At 33.8% G+C, this 20,286-nt stretch overlaps 1 protein-coding gene and 1 long non-coding RNA gene across 3 annotated transcripts in view; one reads left to right on the top strand and one right to left on the bottom strand.

Annotated features, from left to right (window-relative positions):
• LOC117343218 (nucleoprotein TPR-like) overlaps positions 1–20,286 on the bottom strand; it is a 158,981-nt gene that overhangs the window by 90,696 nt on the left and 47,999 nt on the right. The gene's annotated exons all lie outside the window — the stretch shown is intronic.
• LOC117343220 lies at positions 118–13,703 on the top strand. The gene is made up of 3 exons (XR_004536009.1): positions 118–681; positions 11,666–11,869; positions 13,202–13,703. It is a non-coding gene; the product is annotated as an uncharacterized LOC117343220 (long non-coding RNA).

Below are 20,286 nucleotides of genomic sequence, written 5' to 3'. Positions count from 1 at the left end.
AATATGGCACTTTACAGTTTATCTTCTTCACTTTTAAAGTAATGCAATCAATGTATTGATGCAATATCTTGCAAAGACAAAAATAATGTTTAAAAAAATGATATTGGTCCACACAGACTTCTATAATAAATATACACACAACAAAGATTTATAAAAGTAAAAAAAAACAAGACTAGGATTGGAACCTAGTTCTCAGAACAGTTCTTCAAGACAACTAGCACCATCTGTTGGAAGATTCTGAAGGATATTGTGAGATCCCTAGGGATTCAAAGGGACCAATCAGAGAGTTTGCATTAATTAATGTCTTGAAGAAATGCCAGGTACATCACAAATGAAGGCAGTAGCTGTGTTTGATATCCGAGTTACTCTATTGGTTCTTGTAGAAGACCGCGTACAATTGATTTCCTCCCACTGAACCTCCGTATGAATTTTTGATGATGCAACCTGGACACCTTCCACAGGAAACAAAGGGCCAAGAAATGCAAGCTTGTTACCTGTTAATCAGACTTACTGATCTACAGGTATGCATTGGAACGTTGGCACCAGCTTTACTGCAAAACTGCCGTCTATAATTGGTGTGATAATTACCATTTACAAGTACCCGACTCCCTGTGTGACAGCTATAGTAGGCAGTATTTCACCAAGTTTCCAACAAGGATCAAAAGGTTGAAGAAAGCTAAGGTAAACAACTTCAGATTTTAAAATGTTTGTTTTGTAAATTTAGTCTCAAAATAATATTAACATCATCTGTTTAAAGTATATATAAAAGAGAAAGTAAAAACTGTATGACAAAATATGACGTTTCATTGGGTGTACAACATGTAAGGTATTGTAAGAATTTTACAGAATACTTATTTTGATATTATGTCATATTAAACTGACGTCCCCTTCCATTCAAATAGGATTCCTTTAATTTCTCTAGTGTTTTCTTTAAATTTAATGAATTTCTTTCTATCTTTCTTTTTTATTTATTTATTTATTTATTTATTTATTTTTTTAGATTCACTCAAGAGATATGTCTTCTTTAAAATTTATCATGAAGTATTGTCTAATTGTGCATATTTTACAGAGAGGAGGGCCCACACATATTACTACATTTTGTACCTGTAACATACTCTATACATACAATGTCACCAATTACAGGTACGCCACTCTCTTGTGAATTAACAAACTTCTAATTTAGAGCACAATTACTGCTATGTACAATACATCTACTTGTAACATTTAAAAAACAAACACAACATTTACCAATGGTATATTGTACAGGACCACTTGTATTGTATTCTGAGCTGTTAAGTACAAAAGAGTTTCCTCTCTATGTCCTGAGATATATAGAGCTTTCTTACTTTCTTAGGCCAGCTAAAAATATCGAAATTTTTGTTTTTAGTCACAATATAACTCAATTGGGAACGTAAAATATTCCATTAATATTGATTATTGATAATCAACAACAAAAACAAAATCCTGTGAGAACCTTATCAATAAATCATATTAATAAAACTTATGGGTATCTAAATAGCTCACAAAATATAGTGAACCTTTTATCAAAGTAATTTACCATTTAACTGTTGGAACTGGAATTCTCGAGTTACTGAAAATGTGAACATTTTTGGCAGGTACTAAAAGGATTTTAATCAGATTCTTTTTCTTTTAATAATTGTCAAAAAAAAATTAATTATATGTACAAAATAATTCTGGATTTTATCTTTATCTGAATTTTTTTTTATTATATATTAGGCACAGCATGATGCCTAAAAAGCATAATCATAATATATATTTCAAAAACGATCACCCATGATTCATAATCTTTTAACTTATTTCTGATGGAAACACTTAATAATAATAATTTTGTTTGTTTATTTTTCATTGTGCATTTCAAACAGATAATTGTATAAGATAAAGACAGAATATACAATGTATACCATCTGGTCAAAGTGTGCCTACTGTCAATCAATTCCACTAAACTTACCAGGGATTGACACCCAATCGTGGAAAAATAAATCAATATTCACAGATCAATCCTTTAGCCAGATCAATAAAGAATTTGGCAGAGTTATCAGAGTCAATCTTACAAGCTTATATCGTACATTATCTATATAAAAACAATATGCCTGAACGATTACCTGGTATGTTCAGGTGTAATGCACATCTGTTATGTCCATTAAATAGTTAAGGTGTAGTGTACATATACTTTGGTTTGGTTTATTTTGTTTAACGTCATATTAACAGCCAGGGTCATTTAAGGATGTGCCAGGTTTTGGAGGTGGAGGAAAGCCGGAGTCCCCGGAGAAAAATCACCGGCCTACAGTCAGTACCTGGCAACTGCCCCACGTAGGTTTCGAACTCGCATCCCAGAGATGGAGGGCTAGTGATAAAGTATCGGGACACCTTAACCACTCGGCCACCATAGCCCCTATATATACCCCTGTACATATACTGTTTGTGTACCTCTAACAAAGAAGAGTTCTTACTTATATGTTTTCTTACTTGGAGTTGCTTCCTCATTTACTACAATAAAGTGTTACATTTAAAAGAAATATTTAATTAAGCAGTAGTAGTATTCCGAGTTGTTTGTGTGTCTATTACTCAGATTTCAACCCACAATCTTCTGATTATAAGTTACTTAAAATCTCATGCTACATTATTTCAAAACAATTTAAAAAGGTCGATACATTTCTCTAAAAGAGCCTGATCCTTAAAATTTTTTGCACTTTTACGGAAGTTATAACATGGACAATAAATTTATTTTCAACATACAAATTGGATTTCTTTTACATGATTTAATTAAAATAGTGCATAAAATAGTGCTCCAGACGGTCAAGACACCCTTGAAAATAACCTTCATAAAGATAACCTATTATAACTGGAGATCACTGGTTTAATGATTTCTAGTTTTCTACTTGAGAAATGAAATTAATAAACAGTACTTATATCTAACACTTATGGTTCTCATTTAATGATAATTGATTTCTAATTTTGTCCATCAGTGTTCTTTACTGTAATTTCCCAAAATAAAGAAATTCCTTGACATAAATAAAGAAACAAGAACCAAATTGTAAGAATTTTGATTTTATGAAATGAGGTGCTTAAATATAAAGTGTACAAATAGAGTACTTTAAATCAAACAGGACCCGGTTCAATACCAGGAAATTATTCCATAAAGCACATATTTCTTCTTAATGATTTTATGCTGTGAACACTTTTTACAATTCATCAAATATTTTATCACACTCTGTAATCAATCTCCGATAATCAATCTCCGATAATCAATAATATCCAATACACAACAACATTTTAGTACACCCAGATAATGATGGGGTATACGATTTCCAGACATCTAACACCTTGTATTTTATGATGGATCCATCTTTTCCTATACCGACTATACTGAAACGTGTTCAAACAATTGTTACCTCGGCGAAAATAACACCATTTCACATCCAATCTTGGCAGGGAAATTGAGCCCTGAACGAAAAAAGGTTCTAAGGCGGAAATTTCAATTACTGCTAAACAGATGGCATTTTCACAGCCAGTGACTTCAAAGGAATACCTGATGCTGTCAATACTGTCAACACTAATAGTTTCCACAGGTATGCTATTATGGTTGTTTTGATTGACCATCCATTGACCAGGCCCTTAACATATGCTTGATCTTGGTGTTTCAAATCTGCAAGGTCATATACATGTAGTTAACTATAAATTTGGAAATTTACCCCGATGCAAGTTCCTGCAGGTAAGACATTATCAGGGCAAACACTGTACAATTTACCTCCCTTGGATAGAATCTTGGCTTAGCATTGAATGCCAGACCTCAATGATGTATGTAAATATTGGGGAGGGATTCCATATTTGGTTCAGTGCTTTAATTTGGCCCCAAAATTGTACATTGATTCTTGAAATGGTCATATACTTGTTATTTATTTTACACAGTAATTTATTATTCCCAAAAAGTGAATCTGATCAATGACCCTGTGACCTCTAAGTGAAAATCATGAATTTGACTATAATGCTGGCTCACTCCTTCGTATGAAAGCCATATGAAATACAGACCAATAATTGACTTCTGTTTGAAATTCATGCGAAATGGGATGATGACAAATGTCTCAATAAAGTGACATGAGACTGATAGCAGACTTTTCTGTTTAAAAACATGTCAGACTTTCCTGTAGCAATATCACCACAGAGGTTAATTATAAACCAGCAAGTCCTTCACAACATCAATCGATTCGATCACCTGGCGTTTGTACTAATATCAACACACACTAATGGTGCCATCTGTTAATGGACGTGGCTGTCAGGCCAAAATAAAAATACAGTTGGTTTGGCGTAACCCGACCAGGAAAAAGTGCGCTGACTCAAAACATTTTATTATGAAAAATAAAAACTTTTTTTTAGCGATTTGATGGTTCTGGATATTTATGTCCGGAAGTGGCAGTGCAGGTTGGAAACTACGTCCGTCAAACCCAAATAAGGTTGATGTGGGTTTCTTTTGTTTAAGAACACAAAATAAATAACGATAATGATTTCCATCTTTTGATTTGTTTTCATATTAAAGGTTGAAAATCTTAACTGAACAAAATAAAGATCCCCTGGTCGGGTTACAGCAAACCAAGATATTTTTAAGGGACGTGGCCTTATCTCAAATATTTTTATAATGAAAGTAAAATCTCAATAAGTCCTGAGCAATGATTTTTATCACCATTTTGAAAAACTGTCACAGTAGATGTCCATGTTTTGACAGTAATTTTCACCAAAAAAAATGTACCTATCTTAATTTTCTATAAAATGTGCTTTCACTTCAAAATCGATCATTAATCAATTTTGATCATGTTTAAGTCTTTGACAAGTCTGGTTATGTCGGCATGTATATTGAATAAGATGGTTGGCACCCACCATTAAATGATCTAGATTGGTTCTATGTCAGACAGATCTTCTCTCTTTTTCCTTAATAATCTGATTACAAGAACAAGTGGAACCTACGAATGAAATTTGAGGAATATCCCTGCAGTTAGTTTTCAAGAAGTAGCGATAACAAAGATTGTTTACGGATGGGCAGACCACGACTCCCATCACATCTAGAATAAATGTTAATCAAAACATTTAAAGAGCAGATTTATTTTTGAGATTTATTTATTTAGTACATCATCATAACTGTAGTTTGGTCTGTATTGATGAAACCATGCTTTTACTACTGCCACCATGATACGATTGTTTATGTTAGGTGCATTGCATCATGGGAGCATTAAGAGTAAAATAGTTAACGTTTGTAAGTGTTAATAACTATAGCGACAGTTGTATGGGGATGCATGTAAGGAAATTGTTTTATAATGTTTTTACAATGCAATTTGTTTTAAATTTTTAATAATGTACAACAAAGATTTTGTACTTTTAATGATGGGTTAGTATGTGTACTGCACAGTACCATAATCATATTTTCCGTCAGCTGTTGTGCTATTTTCAAACACAAACAAACTTGGATCGTAATGTCACTAAGGCTGAAGAATATTTTGCTTATTGAACAAATATGCCAGTGTCTTCAACAAAGGCAGATTGACATGTTTATCGGTATCTATCAGGTCAAGATATAAACAACGCAATATTTTAAATCACATTCTAATTACTTCATTTTCTAGTTCATATAAACACATTAGTTCTTGAAAAATCATGCTTTTAAATCATTTTTGACCTGTAAATGATTAATACAAATTAGTGCACATTCTCCATGTCTAATGGGTGACACACATCAGTGTCTAGGAAGGAACCAATCCCTTACTTCCCTTATATCCATATTCCACTTATTTACATATTTTTACCTGGGTAAAAGCATATGCAATTAAGCAGATTCCTCTGTAAATGATGTGAACATATAAAAACAGAGACTAGGTGAAGCTAATGAGCATTAGAGCAATAAGTAATAAAATATTTGTTTACAATTCAACAAGATGCACTGCCCTGGAGCAATTAATGTATTGATTTGAGATCACCTAGCTGTGTTTTATATCAGAAACTACGACGGTAGACAGCCCCAATGTCCAGGAACAGTGGCACCGAGGAACAGTGGTACAGACAAACGGTAGACAGCCCAATGTCCAGGAACAGTGGCACAGACAAACGGTAGACAGCCCCAATGTCCAGGAACAGTGGCACCGAGGAACAGTGGTACAGACAAACGGTAGACAGCCCCAATGTCCAGGAACAGTGGCACAGACAAACGGTAGACAGCCCCAATGTCCAGGAACAGTGGCACCGAGGAACAGTGGTACAGACAAACGGTAGACAGCCCAATGTCCAGGAACAGTGGCACCGAGGAACAGTGGTACAGACAAACGGTAGACAGCCCCAATGTCCAGGAACAGTGGCACAGACAAACGGTAGACAGCCCAAATGTCCAGGAACAGTGGCACCGAGGAACAGTGGCACAGACAAACGGTAGACAGCCCCAATGTCCAGGAACAGTGGCACCGAGGAACAGTGGCACCGAGGAACAGTGGCACAGACAAACGGTAGAGAAACAGAGAAACGTTACAGTTTCTTAGTGGACAGCAATTTCATTATTGATTGAAAAGCTGCATTGATCAAATATTGATACAGTTGTTATAATACTGAAATCCTGCACCTCATTGAACCATATTTGATAATAATCGAGCATACCCTCATCGGTACATAGTTCACCTCACACTAGTATTAGGGGGCGAGTTTTAACCATCCGTACAAAGCTCACCTTACTAACCTCACACTAGTATTAGGGGGCGAGTTTACCATCGGTACAAAGCTCGCCTCACTAACCTCACACTAACATTAGGGGGCGATTTTACCATCGGTACAAAGCTCGCCTCACTAACCTCACACTAACATTAGGGGGCGATTTTACCATCGGTACAAAGCTCGCCTCACTAACCTCACACAAGTATTAGGGGCGAGTTAACCATCGGTACAAAGCTCGCCTCACATTGTATATCACTAACACTAACTAATTTGACCTTTATCCCTCCAATACACTATCTACATGTTAATTCTACTCTGTCCCTCCAATACACTATCTACATGTTAATTTTACTTTATCCCTCCAATACACTATCTACATGTTAATTTTACTCTATCCCTCCAATACACTATCTACATGTTAATTTGACCATTATCCCTCAAATACACTATCACATGTTAATTCTACTCTGTCCCTCCAATACACTATCTACATGTTAATTCTACTCTGTCCCTCCAATACACTATCTACATGTTAATTTGACCTTTAACCCCCCAATACACTATCTACATGTTAATTTTACTCTATCCCTCCAATACACTATCTTCATGTTAATTTGACCTTTATCCCTCCAATACACTATCTACATGTTAATTTGACCTTTTATCCCTCCAATACACTATCTACATGTTAATTTTACTCTATCCCTCCAATACACTATCTACATGTTAATTTTACTTTATCCCTCCAATACACTATCTACATGTTAATTTGACCTTTATCCTTCCAATACTCTATGACTATCTACATGTTTATTTGACCTTTATCCCTCCAATACACTATCTACATGTTAATTTGACCTTTATCCCCCCAATACACTATCTACATGTTAATTTGACCTTTATCCCCCCAATACACTATCTACATGTTAATTTGACCTTTATCCCTCCAATACACTATCTACATTTTAATTTTACTTTATCCCTCCAATACACTATCTACATGTTAATTTGACCTTTATCCCCCCAATACACTATCTACATGTTTATTTGACCTTTATCCCTCCAATACACTATCTACATTTTAATTTTACTTTATCCCTCCAATACACTATCTACATGTTAATTTGACCTTTATCCCCCCAATACACTATCTACATGTTAATTTTACTCTATCCCTCCAATACACTATCTACATGTTAATTTTACTCTATCCCTCCAATACACTATCTACATGTTAATTTTACTCTATCCCTCAAATACACTATCTACATGTTAATTATACTCTGTCCCTCCAATACACTATCTACATGTTAATTTTACTCTATCCCTCCAATACACTATCTACATGTTAATTTGACCTTTATCCCCCCAATACACTATCTACATGTTAATTTTACTCTATCCCTCCAATACACTATCTACATGTTAATTCTACTCTGTCCCTCCAATACACTATCTACATGTTAATTCTACTCTATCCCTCCAATACACTATCTACATGTTAATTTTACTCTGTCCCTCCAATACACTATCTACATGTTAATTCTACCCTGTCCCATCGACTTTGTCTTCTGCATCTTTTACTGCATTTTTATGTTTAAGTGTTTCCATAGAAACTGAATTTTGGCAAGCGCAAATTAATTCTGATGATTGTGAATCATATACAATGTACATAATTAAAAAGCATTGTTGGTAATATCTTTTGCAGGTTTGTCCATGGTCCAACAACTCAAGTGATAACTTTTCATATTTATAAAAAACAAAAAAACTGTTTGATGTACCTAATACATGCCATATTGAGATTGATGATTTAGGAAGGCTTAATTAATTAAATGCAAGAATAAAATACTAAATATTAAAGCAATAAATGAGTTTGAATGTGAAAATTTACTGTATATATTTATATATATTTATCAGAGAAACTTATGCAACACAAAAAGTTTAACTAAAGAAGGAAAAGCAGACACGTACAGTTTTTATATAAAATCTCATTATGCTATTGATGAAAATGCATATAAAGAATAGGATTGTAGTTATAACTCTTTCAATATTTATAGAACAATCAATTCGGTGCACCATAACATTTTGTTAAAACTTCAATAGTTTATAAAACTGTATAGCCGTCGACCACTTAATAGGTATACTAGGTATGTATTCCCTCGTATATAGGTATATTAGGTATGTATTCCCCCGTATATAGGTATACTAGGTATGTATTCCCTCATATATAGGTATACTAGGTACGTATTCCCTCGTATATAGGTATACTAGGTATGTATTCCCTCGTATATAGGTATACTAGGTATGTATTCCCTCGTATATAGGTATACTAGGTATGTATTCCCTCGTATATAGGTATACTAGGTACGTATTCCCTCGTCGACCACTTTATAGGTATACTAGGTATGTATTCCCTCGTATATAGGTATACTAGGTATGTATTCCCTCGTATATAGGTATACTAGGTATGTATTCCCTCGTATATAGGTATACTAGGTATGTATTACCTCGTATATAGGTATACTAGGTATGTATTCCCTCGTATATAGGTATACTAGGTACGTATTCCCTCGTCGACCACTTTATAGGTATACTAGGTATGTATTCCCTCATATATAGGTACACTAGGTATGTATTCCCTCGTATATAGGTATACTAGGTATGTATTCCCCCGTATATAGGTATACTAGGTATGTATTCCCTCGTATATAGGTATACTAGGTATGTATTCCCTCGTATATAGGTATACTAGGTATGTATTCCCTCGTATATAGGTATACTAGGTACGTATTCCCTTGTATATAGGTATACTAGGTATGTATTCCCCCGTATATAGGTATACTAGGTATGTATTCCCCCATATATAGGTATACTAGGTATGTATTCCCTCGTATATAGGTATACTAGGTATGTATTCCCCCGTATATAGGTATACTAGGTATGTATTCCCTCGTATATAGGTATACTAGGTATGTATTCCCCCGTCGACCACTATATAGGTATACTAGGTATGTATTCCCTCGTATATAGGTATACTAGGTATGTATTCCCTCGTATATAGGTATACTAGGTATGTATTCCCTCGTATATAGGTATACTAGGTACGTATTCCCCCGTATATAGGTATACTAGGTACGTATTCCCCCGTATATAGGTATACTAGGTACGTATTCCCTCGTATATAGGTATACTAGGTATGTATTCCCTCGTATATAGGTATACTAGGTATGTATTCCCTCGTCGACCACTTTATAGGTATACTAGGTTCGTATTCCCTCGTATATAGGTATACTAGGTATGTATTCCCCCGTATATAGGTATACTAGGTATGTATTCCCTCGTCGACCACTTGATAGGTATACTAGGTATGTATTCCCTCGTATATAGGTATACTAGGTATGTATTCCCCTGGTATATAGGTATACTAGGTATGTATTCCCTCGTACAATTATATAATCATCAATATAATCTGCCACTATTTAGTAACCCACAACTTCACAGGTCACCAGCCAATTAGCTTTCATTAAGTATATCAAACCTATATATGCTTCACAGTGCAAAACGTTTAAACTTCTGAAACTAAATCTCAGAGGAGCACCTGTTAGAACTTCCCTGACAGGTGAAATATTTTACATATAAAATAATAATGTCTTTTTTCACTGAAAAAGTTCTGTTTACACATAATTTATCTTAAATCTAGAAAAGCTTCTTCTGAAATCTTGTTAACAATCCCAATATACTTGAAACACCCTACAGAGTGATATGCCTAATAGGATTTTAGTTTACATGGTGTGTACATGTATGAATAATTACTCGTTAAGATGCCACTAATTATTTTTCTCTATCTAGGAATGTCTACAGGAAAATTAAAGCAATCTGTTAAATCCATGAAATTATTTTATAGAATGATATCAAGAAACCCAGATAAAAATCTTTCTCCACCCATTATGCATAAATCAATATTCATTTAAATGGATAACTAGCGCTTAATTTTGAAGAAATGTTACAGGAAATTTTTACATCTTAATATTAATTTTTTGCATTTGTTTTTTCAATTAAGAGTGAAATCTCAATTGTGAGATTTCACTCTTAATTGAAAATATATTTGATGCTGATGATATGGTGAAACACTATTATACACCATGTAATGCACAGATCGACATATGCAACATACCTGAAACAAACTCCCTGGCCCTTTTCCTGCCCCCTCTAGGTCAGCAAATAAGGCACTGTCCTTATTCCCAACCGAAGCCGGATCCATTTTGGAAGGTATTCCTAATTCAGAATCATGACATGATATCCATATTTCCTTCTCTATCCCTGACACTAGAGAGCTGATTCCTTCTCTCTATCCAGGTTCACGGATATACACAGGTAGATAGACACCTATATAAACAGGTGTAAATTTTACAGGTAATCCAGGTTAAATTGACTTTAACAAAACCTGTACGAAAACATTTGTCCTTGGATTTCTTAATCGGAGAAAACAACACATCTCAGGCCACACAACACGCTGATGGCTTCTCTCCTTCCATAGCTAACAACATATCAACACCATGCAAGAGCTCAGATGAATAAGATCACATTCTAAACAAACGAGTCTGCACTCGACGAAGCGGGATCATAAACCCTGATCAGATCTATATATTGGCACAAGTCCACTACTTAAAGCTATGTCCCTCTACGACTCCCAGCCATTTCACCAAGCTGGACCACAATAGGCTTTTTGTATATCTATTAAACCTTACTTGAAAGGCTAATACACATTAATTTTGGCTGAAAGACACCCAGTCTTCACATAAAATATAACCACTATTTATACAATGTATTTTGAATAGAATTTTTTCATTTTAATTTCCTTTTTTTTAATATAATGAAAATGAGTTTTATGTGTAAAGAACTTTGGTCAAATAAAATTTTAATTATAAGTCATAGCAAGAAATGTTGTCTTTATTTACAGGTAGCAGTTGAATGCATGTTGAAACAGGATAGGTGAAAATCCCTCCATACACCTGGCCTATAGTCTGTTTCAGAAAAGTGTATGAGGATTATTACTTTACCTTGTCGATCAATATGTGTAGCGACGAGCAGGATTAGTAACCCAGTCTGACTTAAGGCCGAGATGACATAAGCTCATTCATACAGATTTAACACAATATCACAGGTAGGCTTATTGTTTAGTTATTACCTGTTTTACAACAATATCGGGTTTAAACATTAACTATCACAACAAGATAGATGTGATTAGACTAGATTTAAACAAACAGAACAAACACAAAAATATATAAACTAACATTAATCCTGCTAGATAATAAATACATCAATATTTGATAAGATACAGTAAATTTTCATGTTTTCAATTTTTTTTTATTTTTATCATTGATTTGAATTAAACTTCTTACATTTATATTTTAGTAACTGTATGTATACTGTGTCGGTATATACCCCAGAAAACACAAACTGATGATAATAATTTGAAATTCTCACGACATTTCTTACAGCCTAATGTTCTTATTGCCAGCATATATAGCCACGAAAAACAATGTACTCTCCCCTAATTAATGGTATCTATTAATAAATTTAAAGGTGCTAGTCCCTTGCGGCTTTTCTAAAAATTTTCTTACATAGACAAATTTCTGGCGACTCAAAGATTGACAGAGGGATGCTATATTATAATATCCCAACTTACATCTTCAACAGAGGTTTACCTCTCTACCGTTTACCATGAAGTCAGCAAACATTTCATCAATCACAGTATCACTGATTCTGGTTTACTACGTAATAACACTGAATTTAATGGATATTAAATTTCCTCACTGAATCAAAACCTATTTAAGATAATTTATATATTGATTACAAACTTTGTTTATTTGATACACCAAATATCAACAAAAATGAATGGTCTACAAACCATTAAATATGTTCATGCCTTTATGACATCAATACACTGTGGAAGATCAATATAATTACATCAGGACCAAGTGATTATCTCTGGCTTGGAGGATTCACTCATCTAATGGTCGGGGCCTCTATCAGCATCAATACACAAGCATTCAGGGCTATATTTACCAGTTCTCACACAAATTAATTCAACCTTTTAAGCTACGTCCCGTAACAAGGTGTATACCAGGCTGACTTATATATGGTAATATTGTTTCATCATCTGAGAGGCAAGTAAAACTAAATAAATATAAATAAAGTTTACATTCTAATACAGTAAAACCTGTACGTATATAAAGGACACTAGGGAAAAGACAAGTGTCCTTTATAGAGAGGTGTCCTTTATATAGAGGTTCTCTTTTTTTCAACAGGGTAAATTTTATTATGAAATAAATGTTTAACTTTAGGCTTTGATTTAATAGTCAATATCAAACCAACCTCTTCTTGACAGAAAGGATTATAAAATTTAGTCAAAGATGCTTTATGAATCAACTCAAATAGGGTAAAATTATTATATAAGTTTCAAACTGATTTATTTTTTTTTTTTTTTTTACAGAGATCATGCAAAATGAGTTTGGTGCTGGGAAGGAGCAGATAAATATAGTTTTGAGGGACCTTCTGAAGCCTTCCAGGAAAATAAAAGCCTGCGATAATACAAATTGAAGATATTTATATTTTTGTTGTGTTTTTTTTCCCCAGTAGAATTTTGAACCCTGTGGTTGCATATGGGTTTCCATGGCATTTGGTGGAAATCCATGAAATTCCATGGCAGTTCGTGGAAATCCATGAAATTCCATGGCAGTTCGTGGAATTCCATGGCAGTTCGTGGAAATCCATGAAATTACATGGCAGTTTGTGGAATTCCATGGATTTTTTTCTACAAAAATCCATCTGTATTTCCATGTCAATATTTTTCTATCACACATGGCATTTCATGGAAAAAAAACTGTCTAAATACTCCATGGAATATTTCCAGCAAAATTCCATGGCAGTTTGTGGAAATCTCAGAGACGGGTACTGACATTCTTTAATTAAATAATTCTATTTCTTGGTAAAATATAAGCCCTCTTATAAAAAAGAAAATGATTTAAAGGGAGTCCAAAGTATCTCTAACCCAGATTGTGTTGAGAATGTGTACAGAATTTGATTGATTTGTATATTATAAATATGTATTATCTGATAACCATAGTGTATCTAATGAATATGTATTATCTGAAAATCATGGTATATCTAATGAATATGTATAATCTGATAACCATAGTGTATCTAATGAATATGTATTATCTGAAAATCATAGTATATCTAATGAATATGTATTATCTGAAAATCATAGTATATCTAATGAATATGTATAATCTGATAACCAGTGTATCTAATGAATATGTATAATCTGATAGCCCTATTGTATCTAATGAATATGTATAAGCTAATTACTATAGTGTATCTAATTAGTGCCCCTGATCTATCCCTTGTTTTTGGAGGAGAGAATGGATGAGCTTATAATACTTACATCATGGATATGTCATTACTGTCTAAGTGTGAAATGATTTTCCAATGCAGAAGCAATGTACTGGTAAACATGTTTTTCTGGAAAATTCATTTTTAACCCTGCATGATTCCACATGAAACATTCATGAAAACATAGTTTTATAAAGCACACTCTTACTGAATTTCTGTAAACACACTGTGCAGTTAGAAACAGCCACTGAGCCAGTGACATCGTAGTCAAAGCAAACTGTAATTTTTTATGCAATCTACCCCTTTATAAATGTATAGTTTTAATTCAAATGCAGAAACCCAGTCGATGGATTACATCAAACACATGAACATAATTCTAGGACATTCATTCTTAGTGGTTTTATGTAAATCCAGGGACAACTTATATATACATGTGTAGATTTCACTTTCCATGTGGCCACCTGTTAACAGGAACTTGTGAATTGCTAATGATCAATGTTACTTCTTCCTAGATAAATATTCTGCCTAAAGGCAGAGCAACTGTTATGACCTGTTTGTAATTAAATATTAAAATCCCTTTATTCCTCACCAACCTACAGCTAAACAGGGCCACCTACAATCAATACAACACTAACCAGATGATGGAGTTCTGGGCTAATATACAAAAATAACATATGGAATTGTTATCATGAAAAAATCATCAGACTTGGCATGTCAATTCTCTTAATTGATAATGGCATGAAATACTTGGGATAGTGCTTGGTTGGTTAGAATATCATAATTGAATACAACTTACCGGTAAATATAAATTACTATTCTAATCAGAAGGTCAATGTCTCTTATTAATTAACTAAACATTTTCTAATATAACAACTCTCCTTGGTATTCCGTATCTCCATATTTACAAACACATACAGATCACACTACTCTACAGGATTCACCTCATTTTTCAGATCAGAATTGAAAATTTGTAATTCAATATTTGTGAATGACTTTGATTGAAATGCTTTAACAATTAGAGCAAACAATATACCACACTGACTGTAAGAAATATCTACAGTCAAACAGTGGACACCTTTATATAGAGGACACCCTTATATAGTGGACACCCGTATATAGCGGACACCCTTATATAGTTGACAACCTTGTGTAGCGGACATCCCTCTATAAAGGACACTTTTGCCTTGTCCCTTGGGTGTCTGTATGCTTGACGCTAAATATAATTGGAAAGGAGGTACATTTTTTTTAAATAGCTACCTCTTTTTTAGAAAGAAGAATTGCATTTTAAAGGTTCTTTTATATCTACAGTGAATTTCCATAAATTGAAGCAATTTATATAATCTCATTTCTTTAAACAGACATTAAGTACTTTGTACCAGACTGATTTGTAACTTTAACAAAATTCCCATCTGAATGAATATACTATCTCTGACATGGCCACTGAAGTTGTAGCTTATAATTACAAATTTGTTTACATGTATCTTATCTGCCTAATACTAGGTAAACAGGTTCACTTAAATCTCAAAGCCATGTCAATCAATAGTGACTTACTGTTTAAACATTACACCCATTGTAAGTATCCCCTACACAGTAACCTCAAGCTTCTCCAATCATTGTATCAGGGATTTAAGGTGATATGGCAATACCGTTATATAAAGGAGCTACTCCCAGCTGTTCTTATTCATTCCCTGGTGAATCGCCAATACCTGTGTAATAACTCTGGCTGTAAATCTTATCCAATATTTTATGAGTTGTGAATGGCTGCTACATTCTTATGTCTGCTGTCTGAAGGAATTGTGGTTTTGTTTGTATGTTTTTTTTAGATTTTACGGCCCATCGACGGCTATACATGTATAGGGCCAAACTAAATACTATTAATTCATTTCATTTAAGTTTAAAAACAGATAAAAAATATTTATTAAGATGTTCGTATTGTATATTTAGACTGAAGGAATTGTGGTCATTGCCAATATATTCTCTTCGAGCTGAAATCCCATAAGGCCTACAAAAACAACGTCAAGTTGCAAACTAAATTTGAAAATTGAATTAAAAAAAAAAGAAAAAAAAGTGCCTTATCACCTGAACCTTTCGGAAATTGGACTTAAAGTAATTTATAGCAAGAACTTAATAATCACAGTGTTATTTATAGCAAGAACTTAATAATCACAGTGTTATTTATAGCAAGAACTTAATAATCACAGTGTTATTTATAGCAAGAACTTAATAATCACAGTGTTATTTATAGCAAGAACTTAATAATCACAGTGTTATTTATAGCAAGAACTTAATAATCACAGTGTTATTTATAGCAAGAACTTAATAATCACAGTGTTATTTATAGCAAGAACTTAATAATCACAGTGTTATTTATAGCAAGAACTTAATAATCACAGTGTTATTTATAGCAAGAACTTAATAATCACAGTGTTATTTATAGCAAGAACTTAATAATCACAGTGTTATTTATAGCAAGAACTTAATAATCACAGTGTTATTTATAGCAAGAACTTAATAATCACAGTGTTAATCTGTGCAGTTCTTACAGCCATGATTAAAGCACCAAGTGACAATCTGACTAGGCTTAGCAAGCCAATTCACATGTGCTTGATGCTCCTCGGCAGATGTGGGACTCTCTAATACAGAAGTTACCAGTAATCTGTCTGCCTGGACTCTCTAATACAGAAGTTACTAGTAATCTGTCTGCCTGGACTCTCTAATACAGAAGTTACCAGTAATCTGTCTGCCTGGACTCTCTAATACAGAAGTTACTAGTAATCTGTCTGCCTGGACTCTCTAATACAGAAGTTACTAGTAATCTGTCTGCCTGGACTCTCTAATACAGAAGTTACCAGTAATCTGTCTGCCTGGACTCTCTAATACAGAAGTTACTAGTAATCTGTCTGCCTGGACTCTCTAATACAGAAGTTACCAGTAATCTGTCTGCCTGGACTCTCTAATACAGAAGTTACCAGTAATCTGTCTGCCTGGACTCTCTAATACAGAAGTTACTAGTAATCTGTCTGCCTGGACTCTCTAATACAGAAGTTACTAGTAATCTGTCTGCCTGGACTCTCTAATACAGAAGTTACTAGTAATCTGTCTGCCTGGACTCTCTAATACAGAAGTTACCAGTAATCTGTCTGTCTGGACTCTCTAATACAGAAGTTACTAGTAATCTGTCTGCCTGGACTCTCTAATACAGAAGTTACCAGTAATCTGTCTGCCTGGACTCTCTAATACAGAAGTTACCAGTAATCTGTCTGCCTGGACTCTCTAATACAGAAGTTACCAGTAATCTGTCTGCCTGGACTCTCTAATACAGAAGTTACCAGTAATCTGTCTGCCTGGACTCTCTAATACAGAAGTTACTAGTAATCTGTCTGCCTGGACTCTCTAATACAGAAGTTACCAGTAATCTGTCTGCCTGGACTCTCTAATACAGAAGTTACCAGTAATCTGTCTGCCTGGACTCTCTAATACAAGTACTAGTATCTGTCTGCCTCTCTATAGAAGTTATCTGTCTGCCTGGACTCTCTAATACAGAAGTTACCAGTAATCTGTCTGCCTGGACTCTCTAATACAGAAGTTACCAGTAATCTGTCTGCCTGGACTCTCTAATACAGAAGTTACCAGTAATCTGTCTGCCTGGACTCTCTAATACAGAAGTTACCAGTAATCTGTCTGCCTGGACTCTCTAATACAGAAGTTACCAGTAATCTGTCTGCCTGGACTCTCTAATACAGAAGTTACCAGTAATCTGTCTGTCTGGACTCTCTAATACAGAAGTTACCAGTAATCTGTCTGCCTGGACTCTCTAATACAGTAAGACAGCCTGGCCATGGGCAATTTTTTTGTTAAGCAAATAACTCCTGTATTATGATATGTATAAAAAATGAAAAAATAAATGTACACTATAATTGGTATATCCAGTATGAAGTAGTACATACAGGCTTCACATTTATTAAAACAAAAATCAATAAATTGGTTCCGGATTTTAAATATCCGGATTTTCCGAACGTGTGTTTACACAGGAAATTTAGTTCGGCCTACAGCGCAAAATGGAAGCCCACAGAAAAGGTAAGATAGCGGAAAAACTTAATTTACAACATATGTCCAAACAAGATTAATTCTGTCTTTGGGATAGAGATATTTAATTTTAAATAGGTTTCAGAAAAAAAATTGTGTAGAGAATTGTGCCATTTTGGGTCAAATATCATAATATTTTGCAATTTTTGAGAATTTTTTAAGCTGTTACCATGGTATTCACAGCTCTAAAAATCACAGAAAATATCAGTTTACTTATCCTTCAGAGCTCTATTAAAATTGCAAATGTTGTACAGATTTCAAATATATATACTTTATTAGAGGTTATATGTAAGGTTAACTGGCAATGTTTACATATCTAAAGCATGTGCCATATTTTTCAGAATTTGGCATTTTTACTGTACACTGCTACCTTATAAGGGCTGAAAAATGTTATTTTTTGGAAATTGTGCTTAATTATGCTTGATTAAGCTTCATTTTAGTTCATTATTGCTCAAAAATGCATAAAAACAATTTAAAACTTGTTTATTATCAGGCTTGTCATATTAGAGGAATCAAGGGAGGTAACTCGCATATTTACCCATTTTAAGGGTGGGTTAATTAAGCATAATGTTAATGAGTCAGTGTAAATTGAAAAGATATTCTATGTTTTATAACAAACCCAAAATAACTTATTGGGTATCTAACAAACCATATAGACTGAATTCTGGTTTGTTTTACCTGATTTATTACCCCGTATCCATGGAAACTATTACAGTAAGTGTTATTTTTTGAAATATTTGGTGAAACCATTATTTTCAATTTATTTATACATTGGTAAGCATGTAATTTCAATTGATGGAGTGTACGGTTGATACAATATTGTCAATTATTGTCACTTCCTTCGGTAAAGCAGAAAAAATAGCATTTTCCGCATAAAATGGGATCAGCGGACACTTTCATATGATCATTGGTACATATCTGAATTACCGGGGTGGAAACAGATGACTGTGATGTCATAGGCATGACATTTTGAAATCTTGGATGTCATGTCATGATTTATCAGTTAGAATATTGCATGTGTTGCTAAGCTGAGGTTTGGAAAGAAATTTGGTTATTTATTATGACACCATTGAGTATTTATGACGTCATAGATACCATCTGATGACATCATAGTTACTGATGACGTCATGGTAACTATGACGTCATATTACAAGGCTAAATTTGATAGTTGTATAGTATTTTTTGCTTGATTACATGCACAGAGACTCAAAGTACCACATTCAACTCAAAACACAACTTTATTCAAGAGATATACAGAATTATGGGAGTTTTCATCTTTAAAATTACCTCCCCTTATTACTGGATTGAGAGAAAAAGTTGTCAAAATACACCTCTCAGGGAAATCAGCAATACTCGGTGACTATTAAAGATACACAGTAACCCGATATGTCATTTTGTTCGTCGGAACATATTCTAGACATTCATGGGGTTTTTAGTAAAATTAGAATTAACAAAAGTGATGTATAAGGTAGCACACCACAGTAAGACAGCCTGGCCATGGGCAATTTTTTTGTTAAGCAAATAACTCCTGTATTATGATATGTATAAAAAATGAAAAAATAAATGTACACTATAATTGGTATATCCAGTATGAAGTAGTACATACAGGCTTCACATTTATTAAAACAAAAATCAATAAATTGGTTCCGGATTTTAAATATCCGGATTTTCCGAACGTGTGTTTACACAGGAAATTTAGTTTGGCCTACAGCGCAAAATGGAAGCCCACAGAAAAGGTAAGATAGCGGAAAAACTTAATTTACAACATATGTCCAAACAAGATTAATTCTGTCTTTGGGATAGAGATATTTAATTTTAAATAGGTTTCAGAAAAAAAATTGTGTAGAGAATTGTGCCATTTTGGGTCAAATATCATAATATTTTGCAATTTTTGAGAATTTTTTAAGCTGTTACCATGGTATTCACAGCTCTAAAAATCACAGAAAATATCAGTTTACTTATCCTTCAGAGCTCTATTAAAATTGCAAATGTTGTACAGATTTCAAATATATATACTTTATTAGAGGTTATATGTAAGGTTAACTGGCAATGTTTACATATCTAAAGCATGTGCCATATTTTTCAGAATTTGGCATT

Source organism: Pecten maximus, chromosome 15 (genome assembly GCF_902652985.1).
Source record: "Pecten maximus chromosome 15, xPecMax1.1, whole genome shotgun sequence".
NCBI lineage: Eukaryota > Metazoa > Mollusca > Bivalvia > Pectinida > Pectinidae > Pecten > Pecten maximus.
The sequence above is the reverse complement of the archived record's forward strand: the minus strand, read 5'-3'. Positions and strand labels throughout refer to the sequence as shown.